Source organism: Heliangelus exortis, chromosome 1 (genome assembly GCF_036169615.1).
Source record: "Heliangelus exortis chromosome 1, bHelExo1.hap1, whole genome shotgun sequence".
NCBI classification, from domain to species: Eukaryota; Metazoa; Chordata; class Aves; order Apodiformes; family Trochilidae; genus Heliangelus; species Heliangelus exortis.
The window spans coordinates 77,701,786-77,714,987 of record NC_092422.1 but is presented as its reverse complement, the minus strand read 5'-3'; positions in this window follow the sequence as shown (position 1 = coordinate 77,714,987).

The window sequence follows — 13,202 nt, the reverse complement described above, 5'->3', positions numbered from 1 at the left end:
AAGCGGGAGCGGCGGTGGTGGGGGAGCGGAGCCGGCGGCTGCCGGCGGGGGAACGGGCGCCGCGGGAGGGAGGGTTGGCAGCGGGGGCTGGCGCCGGGGCTGGCTCGGCGGGTCCCTGGCAGCTCTGTGGGGCGGGATGGCAGCCTCCTTCCAGCGCCTCAGCGCTGCGGTTGGTGCTTGCGCTTCCGGGCCTCCGGCTCCCGCCTCGGGGCTCCAGGGCTGCGGTGGTGTGAACGCTCGAAAAACATCCCCCTGAGCCCAGATTTTCTTGGAAGGTTCTATCTACGCCCCCCTTCCTACTCCGGTGTCCCACCCAGCCTCTCCCAGTGTCCCAGTGTCGGGACCACGGATCAAGTTCCAGCAGCAATGGTGGCCGCATGTCACCCACTGACCTTGCCTTTTCCCGCGGCTTCTGAGGGGCCGTCACCAGAGAATCTCCACAGCCTTTGATTTAAAGTCTTTTTATTTTGTTTTTATATATGTCGATAAAGGATAACTAAAGTGGTGTGCTGAAGCCACGTGTAGTTACAAACCCAGAAACGTTTGAGTCGTAGTAGTTGATGGTAGGACTGATGTTTAATTTTGGTTTAATTACTTTTTAGTTTAATTACTACCAGATTTAACAGCTCTTGGTTCCTTGCGTATTTTGTGAGATTGAGATCCAAATTGCAACATATCATGGCATCAGTGGTTTCGTGTGATTCCCCAATTAAAAGGGAAAGGTTTAGAAGCAATCATGAATGTGTAAGTTAACGTACTGCCATCGTTATTTCTGTAAATTGTAAGAACTTTTTTCAGTGCAAGTTTACAGTATGCCTGTCTTGAAGAGTACAATTCCATGGGCACATCCCGAGCAAAGCAGAAACATTCACTGGAGATGTGCATCCAAAGAGGCACCAACATCTGCAGGTCTGTGTTAACTACACTTTCATCAGCCAGTGTTCGTTTCACACAGCTGATGATGAAAAGCTTTTTTATGAATAGTTGTCTAAACTACAGGGCTTTGAACATTCCCATGCAACATCATTGATCCAGTCCTGGATGTTACAGGGGATAACAAAGTCCTGTTTGGGTGGATTGGGTATCCTCATTGCCATTTCATAAGGAATTCTGCTTTTCTTAGTGCCATTTTTTTCTTTTTTTTTTTTTTTTTTTTTTTTTTTTAATACTACAAAAGCCAGCAGCTTCCTTGCTGCCATCTCTGATCTCTCTGCTTTTTTCTTTATGCTCTCCTACATCTCTCACCTTTGTTTGTGGCAGCTGCAGTTGTTTCAGTTACCTCATTACATAAAGCAGCTTACTGATTGGGTTTTGCTGTCTTGAACCTCAGTGGCAGCAAGAAACTATCCAAAGCCTTTTGTTCAGTTTGACCTATTACATTATCTTTCCATTGTGGAACAGTTGGAAGAAAGTAATAATGATGTTGTCACCTAAGTACTTTCAATTGTATTTGCTTATATGTGCCAGGTTACTAGCTAAATTATGCCTTCATATACATGTGAGCAGGTTTACTGGGTTTACAGGAAAAAAAAAATTTCCTGGCATTAAATGTGCTGCTTAAAGGCCAACCATTCTGGACTGGCACTTGAAGAGGGGTGGTGTGTCATCTTTTAATTAAATTTGCTGTAGAAAAAAGAAACTGAACCATATCCTTTTCTTATTTTTGCATGGGAATTTTATGGATTAGCAGTGGCCTTCAGCTGAAGAGCTGAAAAGGCTAATGAATTATTTCAGAGAACAGTATGATGTCTTTCTTTCGTAAGCTTTGCCTTAAAGGACAGTTATTAGCCATAAATTGCTTTCACAGCTGTTCATTAGTTTAGATGGAGCTGGGAAAGCTGACAAAGCAGCATAAACAAATTCACAAAAGGAATATGGGTGGAAAAGAATAGGTTCATCTTGGAAACATCGTTAGAGCTGTAGGAAAACATTCAAGAAGAGGAAGAAATCTGCAATATCAACACTTAAGAGTGAAAGTGGACAGTAAATTACATATGGTCTTAGAGAACAGCATAGTAACAAAGCCCACAGAATTTAACCCTCCATGTGAAGCATCCTGTTGCTGAGGAAGAAACTAAGACTTTCTCTATCTCTTCTTTGGCATGACTGCCCTGTGCATACTACTTAACTAAGTCATGCCTGGGATATTTTGGGGAATCTTCCTGTTAGGAAATTGCACTGAAGGGAATTTAAAGAAGAGCAATTAAAATAATTAAAGAGATAGAGGGGTTGATTTATGAGACAAGATCAAAAGAGATGGAATATTAAAACATTTCACAGATGTTGTGGAGTTTGGATGACATCATATTGTTAAGATTAGCACAGACTATATGGAAAGAGTTTATTCAGTGTAAGATTATGTGCATATTTTGAAACCAGTAGCAACTGCAAAAGTGGCTGCAACAGGGAAAAAAAAGGTTGAGAAACCAGTGTTTGCCAAGGTATGGAAATCTTTGTGCTAAAAAGCAAGGGCAGAGGCCCTACCCTCTACAGGTAGATGGGACAGATTAGATAAAAGACACAGGCTGATGGGAACAATCTTGCAGTGGAAAAAAGTTGAGACAAAGGCCTTGCATGGTATACAATAACCTGCACTAGGGGGGTGTTTTGCCTGCATCACCTCTGTTCTCCATACAGGACCATGATGGACTGAAATACCAAGTGTTTCAAGTCTCAAAGCTTTCCAAGCAGACTGTAGTCGTATTTTCAGCCACAGGCTCTCACCTGTGGTTCACCTCAAGAATTAAAGTCAACATTTTTACTCATGGACAGCTAAGAAGTTCTTTAACAGAAACTTTTTTTCTTCATGTTTATGAAGAAGCTAAGAAGTTCTTTAACAGAAAATTTTTTTACTTCGTGTTCATGACCTGTCCAGAAATTCATCAGCTTCAGGTCCTTCTGAGGCCTACCTAGGGTGCACTAGGATTGCTGGATGTTTTTTTTCTTGAATGGCTAAATGAGTTTCTAAAGTGATGACACACTGGAGACAGGAGTTCACAGAGGTCATGTTAGCACTTGTTTAGGAATACCTATATCTCTCATGGCTTTGTCACTTATGAGTAATGTGGTCATCTCACAATGCTAATCAAACATACCCAGCTGAGATATACACATATACAGAGGTTCTTTCCCCATGCCTGATTCTGCATATTCAAAGTATTGCTAAACATAATCAGTTTATGCTAAGGAGAAGTGTTTGTGCAGTCCAATTAAATAAGCAGGATAATGTGCAAACATGTAACCCTATGCTGAAGTGACTGGAAGAAGATTGTACCAAAATGGGAAAAGCAAGGACTGCAAACAAAAAGAGGTTAGAGTTTGATGCAAACACCTGGAAGTAGTTTCATCACCTTCACTATTTGTGCATCCTAGAGGGACAGGTTTTTTTCCCATATATATATTTTTTTTGACACAGCTTTGGTCCCTTAGTATTTGTTTAATTGATAGAACTCATGGTAAATTTTGAGGGGTAGGGCATGAAAGCTAGTACTTTATTTTAGAAAAGTACTATGGAGGGAAAATGGGTCTTGGTTGTTATTAGAAAAACATTTGAGGTGAAAATGTGTTAGCACAATCATGACTAAATATAAAGTTCACCCCTTTGCTAAACAATGTATCTTAGTATATAAGTCAAATTAATGTTTTCTAGAGGCAAACGTCTGTTTAATACAGTTAAGAAAACTAGGTCTTAATATTCTAATGAATTTACTTCTTCAATTTTTATTTCTACTTTTGAGTCTGAGCATGTTACTGTTTACTAAAACAAATACAATTTATCTCCCCTTTCTTGAATGCTCACAATCAAACAGGTAGGCTTGCTGGGGCATTGGTCTGGAAACTTTAAAAAAGATAGCAAACTGTCTCTTCCAAATTAAATTCAGGTACTGTGGAGCCTACATCTTACTGGAAAATTAAAAAATCTCTCACTTGAAAAACAAGCCTATTGAACTGAACAAGGAAACACATTCAAGTAGATTACAAGATGAGTAAAGATTTTTTTTTGCTGATTTTTTTTCTTTTTTTTTTTTTTTTCTTTTTCCAAGCAAACAAGGACCCTGGGGAGTCAAATTATATCATAGGATGTAAGGCTTCTCACAGAACAAGAGAACAATTTCAGGAAGTTTTAACGAACTCAGATAAGAGTTAATTGCTTAAATAAGTGCTACCATAAATTACAGCACCTATTATACTCTGCTTTTTGAGATCCCTCAGCTGGATTTTGGCCAGAGTGCTGTGTTTGAACCCTCACGATGGGATTTCTTTTGATCCAAATAGATTCCAATCTGTCTCATTTGTGCAGATGTTATTTACCACGGAGGTGAGACCTCAAATCCAGCAGTCCCAGGATCACTCTACACACCTTCCTGAGGGACATTACTTGTGTTATCACACTCACTGATCAGCTTTCAAGCTTGAAAGGAGATCTGCACATAATGGCAGCTTTGGAGTTTTTTGAGTTTTTTTTCCTGACTGCCAAAATGCCACAGGTCTGACAGTTTCTTTCTGTGTTTCTCTGTAAATGTTTGATTGTACAACAGAATTCCACAGAATCCCAGCTAGGATTTCCTCACCCCCAAACCAAATCCAAGGAAAGGCTAGATGAACACTGCTTATCCACCCTAACCACAGTCTTGCCTGTGAACCCATTACACAATGCAGCAAATGGGGGTCCAGCTTTCCTTAACATCTGTGTCATCTTTCAGCACTGCTACATCCCATAAGTGGTCCCTTTTGGTGTTTGAAAATAGCCCCTGAGATCACTTTTTATAACTCTTATCAGATGACCTCCCCCACTCCCTTTTCACCCCCAGTCATCATCTGATCCCATAGTCAGCTCATCAGGTGATTCCCAGTCCCACATCAAATGATCATTATCTTGGAGCTTGCCTGATTTGTCCACCTTCTTTATCATGCCTGTCATGTAGTCTGAATATACATCTTCAGCCCCTGATTGGGCCTGCTGGTACTAGTCTTCCTTTATGACCTAAGATACAGAAGTTACATTTGATATCTGCATCATCTTGTTAGAATATTTTAACCACACCCAAGTGGTGTGACACAGACCCCAGCTACAGAACAGGACCAGCGGTTCACCATCAAAAAGAACATAACAGAAAAAACCCCACAAAAAATACAAAACATCAGTCCATGAGGAAGCAGTAAAACAGCTGACCAAAAGAGAGATAGGTTAAAAAAAGATAGTGGAAAAGAGGTTTTACCTGTAGTAGAGACCAGTTATACTTACCCTGCTTTATGTGCATGTTGTGCAGGACTTTTTCTCATAAAGTTGTTTTAGTTCTCTTTTCTAACTCCTTTTTGAGAGATGATGCCTCAATGTGCAATCTGTGAGAAACACTGGTAATGATAATGTGAAATTTTTTCATATCTGTATTACACAGTGGATTCAGGGCTGCTTGCATGAAATGCTGTTGCCACCAAAGTCAAAGACATACTGCTGATTTCGAGGGAGACAGAATTTCAGTCTTTGTCTAGTGCACTGCAGCAATGTTTAGGTTAATACTCTGTTTTTGACATGGTCATTTGACTTTCTAGAGAGAACTGTACATAATTGCATTCAAAACCTAAAACCAGGGAGAATGAGCAAATGCTTCAATACATTCTGATAAAAATGCTTAAATAATGATGTCATACTAGTTATTATTGAGTCACACACATGCTGTCATAACTCTCCAAGAGATATTAGTTTATGTTCATTAGGTCAGCTTTTTATTATGAACAAAGGTATTACCATCTTGCCTGTCATGAGTGAACATTTGGTTGCAAGTGCAGTACAAATTCCAAGGAAAAAGATGGTTTCTTCCTCAAAGGGCTTTCCAGATTAAAGAAAGGTGCCAGTCTAAAAGGCCAAATGGTCACTGCAGAACAGCTGTTCCACATCAGGCTCTCCTGTGAGCACTCTATGTGAAGCTCATCTCATCTAATTGCATCTGTCTATGAACTGGAAGTCTGCATTTGATCTGTGTTCCCAACCAGCAGAGAGCCATCTTGAAGACTTGATTCATCTCACCCTGCAGCAGATGTCTAAAACAGATCAGATAAATTCTGCTCTGCTTCTCTTTGTTGACTATGAACAGTTCAGGTGCATTCCAGTCTGGTGTTCCACGTCAACAGAGTGTGTCTCACAGATTAAATTTATTACCTTCGATTCAGAGGTGCATTCTCTACACATGGAATAAGAGTTGCCATGTGGGGAGTTAGAGGAGTGAATTTTCTTTAAAAGTTTGCGCCTTATCAGAAACTTTTGCAAAAACTTTTTCATTCATTCTCTATTGTAAATAAGAAAAAAAAGGTGCTTAGGAAGGAGAGAGGAGTTTTTTAGGGAAAAAAATACACTAAGATGCTAATTTTATTGACTACCATATTTAAGTTTATTAAAGGCATCACAGAAAAAAGCTGGACTTTATGAAGGACTTTGTGGTTATTCACAGGAAGTTCCTCTCAGGCATTGTCAGGTAGCATCTAATTATAAATCTATTTTTAAATGCAAAGTAATTGAATCTAGAGACAAAATCAATAATATAATCCAGTGACTGATTTATAGCTCACCTAAATAATCTCACAATTAGAACTATGATTAATAGACCAAATTTGGACTGGCAAAAATACAGTTAATTCTTCAAAACTTATACAAAAATACTAAACCTATTGGTAAGGTAAAATATTAGTGCGCTGTAGTCTGATTCCCAAACATCAGCAGAACTGAAGTAATAGTTGGCTCTAATTACAGTAAAGTGACTTTTGGAATAAACATAAAAATTTTCAGCCTAAAGCAAACTGTTGTCTTAAATATAAGAAAACCTACATGTCCTTGCAACCAAAAGGTTTGTCATATAATCCATATTGATTGTGGAGTTTGGTCTCACTGGAACTATTTCAGTCTTTACTAGAACTTTTCAGTTGATGTCTTCTAATTAGATCAATAGGTTGAAAGGAAGAAGATTGGTGTTTTAGTTCTTAAACTATTACTGATTCATCCACCCTGGATAAGTGAGAACCTATGTGGAAAATGGTGGTAAAGTACTTTCTTCCTCTCATGGGTTGTAAACCCATGAGGACAGGAACTGTTTCATCTGTAATGTTTTTAAAAATACAAATTCAGCTGCTGACTATAAATTTCTCTTGGGAACAATTTACTTGATATTTTACATAAATTTTTCAGAATACTTGCCTTGTTTTATCCGAATAATTAATCGGGCAGTTTTTATTATTTTCTCCAGTTATCTGACCATTAGATAAATGTTGTTTTTTTCTTTTTAATTTATTTTTTTAGTTTTTTAGTTTTTCTTGATTATTCTGATACTTTCTGAACTGAAATAACTTCTGATGAGCTCAAAATAATATGTGTATCTATTGTTAATGATCAAGCAATTTTTCAAAAGATAACAAGTAGTTTGCTTGGAGGTTTTGGCTACAATATTTACAGAATGAATACTACTGCCAGTAATATTAAACTAGAATACAAGAAAATCAGAAAATTAAACAGATAGGAATACATATCATATGCAGAGTCCAAATGCAACTGGTTTGGGTTTGCTTGTTTTTTGTTGGTTTTTTTTTCCCAGCATCAGTATTCTGGAAGCTTTTCTTCAAAGAGGTGAGAGGGGAAAATTTTGAGAGGCAAGATTTTCAAATATTTAATGGGATTTCTCATGTAAGCTGTAGCTACATATACTGGTAACACCTAAGTACAATTTTTAAAGGCAGGATGTTTGAGTACCATTTCTATTTTGATTTTTAGGCTGAAAATAGTAAGAGTAATGCAGACTTCCAAAATGAGACAGCAAAAAATAATTTGTTATATAGAAATCAAAGAATCATTCATTTCCTCTGTCCAGAAAAAGACAGAAGAAAGAAATTCCCTTTATGAGAGTTACATCAAAGCACAGGCAATGAAGGTGCCCACTGCTTTGATAAACAAGGTATTGCTCAGCTACATAAAGAAAGGCTGTTAAATGAAGGATTTCAAATATGTTACGCAATAGCATGCAATGATATTTCCTTTTTTAAAGTTTATTAATTCAGGATCTTACTTTTGTAAGTATATGAATCCTGAAAAGAGCACCTGGCTATTCTATATCATCTAAGTCCCCAGTCTCAGCTTTACTAGCATGACTTACAAAATTACAAATGTCCATGAATAGATAGTGCCCTTAGAATTTCTGGTGTGGCAACATTTTAATTTTTCAGTTAAATCCTCTGGATTTTTCAATTAAATCTCATGGAAAATTTGACTTTATTGCCTAAAGCAAATGATGGGTAATTTAGTTTGGTCTGGCTGCTAGGATTTCAGTGTTTTGTTGGCAGTGTTACTATGCAGGGTTCAGCCATTAGAAGAAAAAAATGTGTTGTCATACCTGCAGGGTATTAGAAATCCTGGTTAGGTTTCTCTTCTGATCTAGGCAGTGATATGGTGGCATTGAGTTTGTACTCTGATGAATTCAAACAACAAGCTGCTCTGTTCTGAGTGTTCATTTCTTCCTTTTCTGTTTTGCCTTGTTTTCAAGGGCTGCATCTATCATAGGCCACAATACTGTATCTCCTTGTGCCAAAAGAGCTCATGTCAGTGTCTTGCCAATGCCAAGTGATATTGACTCAAAAAGACATTTGAGAATGCTGAAATGAAACTTCTGGATTATATTGTCTTTTTGATTCCTGTTTTAAAGTATACACTATTGTATTTCCCTTCATCACATACTCAAACCAGCACAGGCCCATAAAACAATAAACAATACTGGATTGCCAACCCTTAACTTTTGCTGTTTGTTTAGGGAGTGTGTGAGACCTAATCTGAAAGTATATTAATTCTTTTTTTTTTTTTTTTTTTTGACCAACATATGATTAATACCAGATTTTGCAATAAAAATTGTTCAGGAAAAGACAAGATACATCTTCTATGTGAAAACCACTTTTGACTATGTCAAACAAAGCCATAAAACTTAACTTTAGCCAATATGTCATTGTAGAATTTTTGGAACAAAATTATGCTGTTGCCTGACTCCATTCTTTCAGAAATACTCTCTACAGATTTTATCCCACTCTGACATGGTTACCCTATGCCACTGAGAGCCACTGACACAAGGAGCCCAGGGCTTTTCTGGAAGATGAATCCTATTACCCCTTGTCTTATGTAAGCTGGACTTACCCTAGAGCCTTTTCTGCCCCCAGCACCCTGTGTAGAAGCAGAGCACAGCTCTGCTTTCCCACAACACTGTCCTGCACTTCAAACTACCAAGTTGGATTAAAAGACCTGACCCTAAGAGCTAAAAGCTTATCCTGTCTTAAACCAGACGTGAATAATGATGTCAGAGCACCTCACACCTGTCTGAGGTGCAGAATGTGCCAGGGGAGGTTCAGGTTGGATATTAGAAAGAACTTATTTACAGAGAGGCTGATCAAACACTGGAATGGGCTGCCCAGGGAAGTGGTGGATTCTTCATCCCTGGAGATATTTAAAAAGAGACTGGATGTGGCACTCAGTGCCATGGTCTGGTAACTGCAGTGGTAGTGGATCAAGGGTTGGACTTGATGATCTCAAAGGTTCCTTCCAACTCAGACAATTCTATGATTCTGTGATTCTATGTTACTGGCTGCAGCACTTTCTGATGGGATTGAAACAACCTCCCTGGGTTCAAACAGGGAGGAGCCACAGCAGAGCTGCAGGAGGAAGGCTGAATGGTTGGAGGAAATACTTGTAAGCACCTTGCTTAGCTGAAGTATTTATCTTCCCTGAAAATATATGGTCTTGTCAGCAGTCCTGCTGTTGGATTCCTCCTTCTGGTTATGAGACCACATGATTATGATTTCGCAGGTTAAACCTAAGCGACACCCTAATTTTCTTAAATTTCTTGACCAGACACCAAATCTGTTGTTACTAAACATATTGGACTGTTTAAACTACCAACCACTTGGCAACAAAATGGCCTAACTTTCAATGAGTCTTATTATCCTATTGTTTTTCTTTCATGGCTAATGTCCAGCTAAAAATACATTTTTTAAAATTTTGCATGTGTTTTGTTTCAAAGACAGTACTGTTTGATGAGAAGAAGACTCTAGTTTACTGCTTGTAGGCGATATTTCCAGTCAATTTATATGTGTTGGTAACATTAGATTTAAGCATTAGCTTTACTAATTTGTGTTAGTAAGCCTCACTTCCACCTTGATAATAATCCATGAACCTAACTTCAAGGGACAGCACATCTTATGCAGAGGTGTTATGTTATTGGCAGACTAGTTCTATTCATATGACATACATCATGCATGGAATATTTCACTGCCTGGATTACATACATTCTGTCTGAATGCTGAACCCAAATAACATATTTACAGTGTATGTTTCTAAAGTACAGCAACTGTTCAGAGCTCTGCTTATAAATTGTTTAGGAGTAAAATGTCTTGTAAATGGTTCTGTCCATAAAAGCGAGAATTCTCACTTCTGATATAATAGTGAAATGCACACATTTATTTGCAAATCAGGCTCTGGACTGGTTTTATCAATTCTAAAAACCAGCTGAATCAATGAAATGTTATCTCTTCAGCTGGCTTTCAGTCAAGCCCACAATCACTTTTCCCTGTATGCCTTGAATGTTTAATTAGTAAACACTGCAGGGAAATATTTAACTACAAACAAAAGTCTATCATCACTGCTATGTTATAAACACACGGGGAAATTCCTATTTAATTTTCTAAAACTGCTTGCTTACGGCACTAAATAAGTGGGATTAAACTGACTTTAAGAAATGCAAACTGAGAAGCAGCAAAATGGTTTTGGCTGTTTGCTGCCCCTGTAGGATTTGCAGATATGCTATCATGCAGCATTTCAGTCACGGCAGGAATGAACTGGAAATTGCTTGAGAAGAGGTGGTGGGTAGGTAAAGGGTTGCTATAAAACCTTAAACCTCCCCTAAGGTCATATTGCAAGCTGCTTGAAATAACAAATGTTAAAAACAAGTAATGCAACCCTGGTATAAATACAAAAGTGCTGTCTAATTATCAAGACAGGGAGAGAGACAAAAATGATGAAGTAACTCTAAATGAAGAAGAAGTAATGGCTTTTTATATGATCTTTCCTTAATTCTTACATCCCTTGTACAATTTCAGGTCCCAGTCATCTCTCCCTTTCCTCCTCTGAGCATCCCATCTTCTCAGTTCCATTCTTTCTTCTTTCTGTTGCATGATCATCACTTAACATAAGTGGAGCTTTCTCTGCAAACTGGATAGTCACTTGCTCAACCTGTTCTGAATAAAGCACTGTTTGTTTTCAGATCTTTCTTCCTTTCCTCTTCTTTTCCTAAGCCAAACTTTATTCTGCTTGATACCGGTCATTTGCATCCCCTCCTGCTGCAAGTCCTTTGTATGATGTTCATTCCATCTTGAATGAATTAGTTCTCAAAATGCACTCTGCTGTTTGGGTTTGGAGTGTGTGGCAGAGATCATGTTTAAGAGCTAGTAGCTCTTTTCTGAAAGCCAGACTTTCCAATGCACACTGCTCTCCAACTGTCTTTGTACCTGGAGGTACAGCTCTCCAAGCTGAATTAATCATCACATCACTGTACTCAGAAAATGGGGTTTCTGCCCAGAGATTTTAAGATCCAAGTATTGCCAATGAAAGGGATCAACAAACCATAAAAACATTATTGCTCCTCTTTTACAGTGGCTGAGCTGGGAGCTTAATTCAAACGTTGCAAAACCTGGTGTGATTTGTTAATGGTGGAAATATTCTGTGACATGGACTGTTGTCTCCCTGGCTCTCCTAGAAGCCAAACCCACCCAAGGCAGGCGTGGAGATTTTCTCAGCATCTGCTGTAGTTACTTGGTGTCACAATTAAGGTGCTGCTGATTTTGATGACAGCCGTATGGCAGACTTTACTGTGAAGTGCAATCAACCAGTAGAAACTGGTTCAAGGGCACTAAAACAGGCTGCTATTATTTCAGCTGTCCAGGAAGCCAGCGTGATTGTAGGTAACAACATGGTCAGTGTCCTTATGGGCAAACTTTTTCAGTTTTTCCAACATTTTTCTTTTTTCTTTCAGTGAGAAGTAAATTACAAATGTTCAAAGATATAAACAAATGATAATATGTAGTAAGCAATGGTTTTGGTGTGTGACTTGGCTCTTTTTAAAGGATTTGATTTTATGCTCTGTTGCACTGGAAAAGTAAACCCTTTAGAATGTGAACCTTAAAAACATAGCCAGATTCAGTAGCCACTTCCCAGAATCTTGTCCACATCTTTCCATCATGCATATAATGCTTATTTGAAGTAAAAGCTGCTTTCTCCCTAAAGCAAATTACCCTTCAACATGAATACAGTTTTTACCCTGACATCTCTGATGCCCTCAAGGAAGATAAAGCATTAAGCAATGGATTGTATGAAAGTATATAGCTCGGTATATATAACTTGCTAATAAACCCTGGCCAGAAATGCTGCCTTTTAAATAGGTGCCACAGCTGGCAGATGGAGCAGTTAGGTGAATATAGAATTTATAGAATTCTATAAACAGTCCTTCTCAGTCATATCATCACAGTAATTTCTTTTAAAGAGCTGTAAAGAGCAGAAAGGTTGACAAATCTATTTCGTAATTAAGTCCTCAGCTAATTCAAGAGTAAAACAGACAGATGCTTCCCTCCTCCTTTCCTTCTCCCTGACTGCACAGGAATGCTGAGAAAATCTCACTTTTTCATTTAGAAAATATGTTTTTACTGACACGACAAAGGCAGGCAAATACTAATAACTACAAAGTGGCTCTGTAGTTGTTAGTGAGAAGGTGGAATCAAGATGGGGAGGTGAGGAAGATGCTGACAATCACTGCCTTTAAGCATATGTTTGGCTTATTTCTAAGCATATCCTAGCTAAGGTGATTAATTTAACTAAAACACTATCTTAATCACTAATATTTTTAAGTGTTATTGACTCTGCTGATTCATTTTATTGTATTTTTTCCTTTAAAAGTAAGAAGAGATTGATAATGCCAGATACCTAGCAATTACAAATTGTTAATCATTATGTTTCATTGATCTTAATGACACGTACATATAAAAAAAGTGATAATTGATACTAGACTAAAATATTTTCAGATCTGGACTGAAATGGTTACAATTTTTAGAACCTGATCTAGATCAATAGAGACCTTTTGATAAGGGTCATGGGCCACAAGCCAGTGTTTATTCATACAAACCTTTTAATT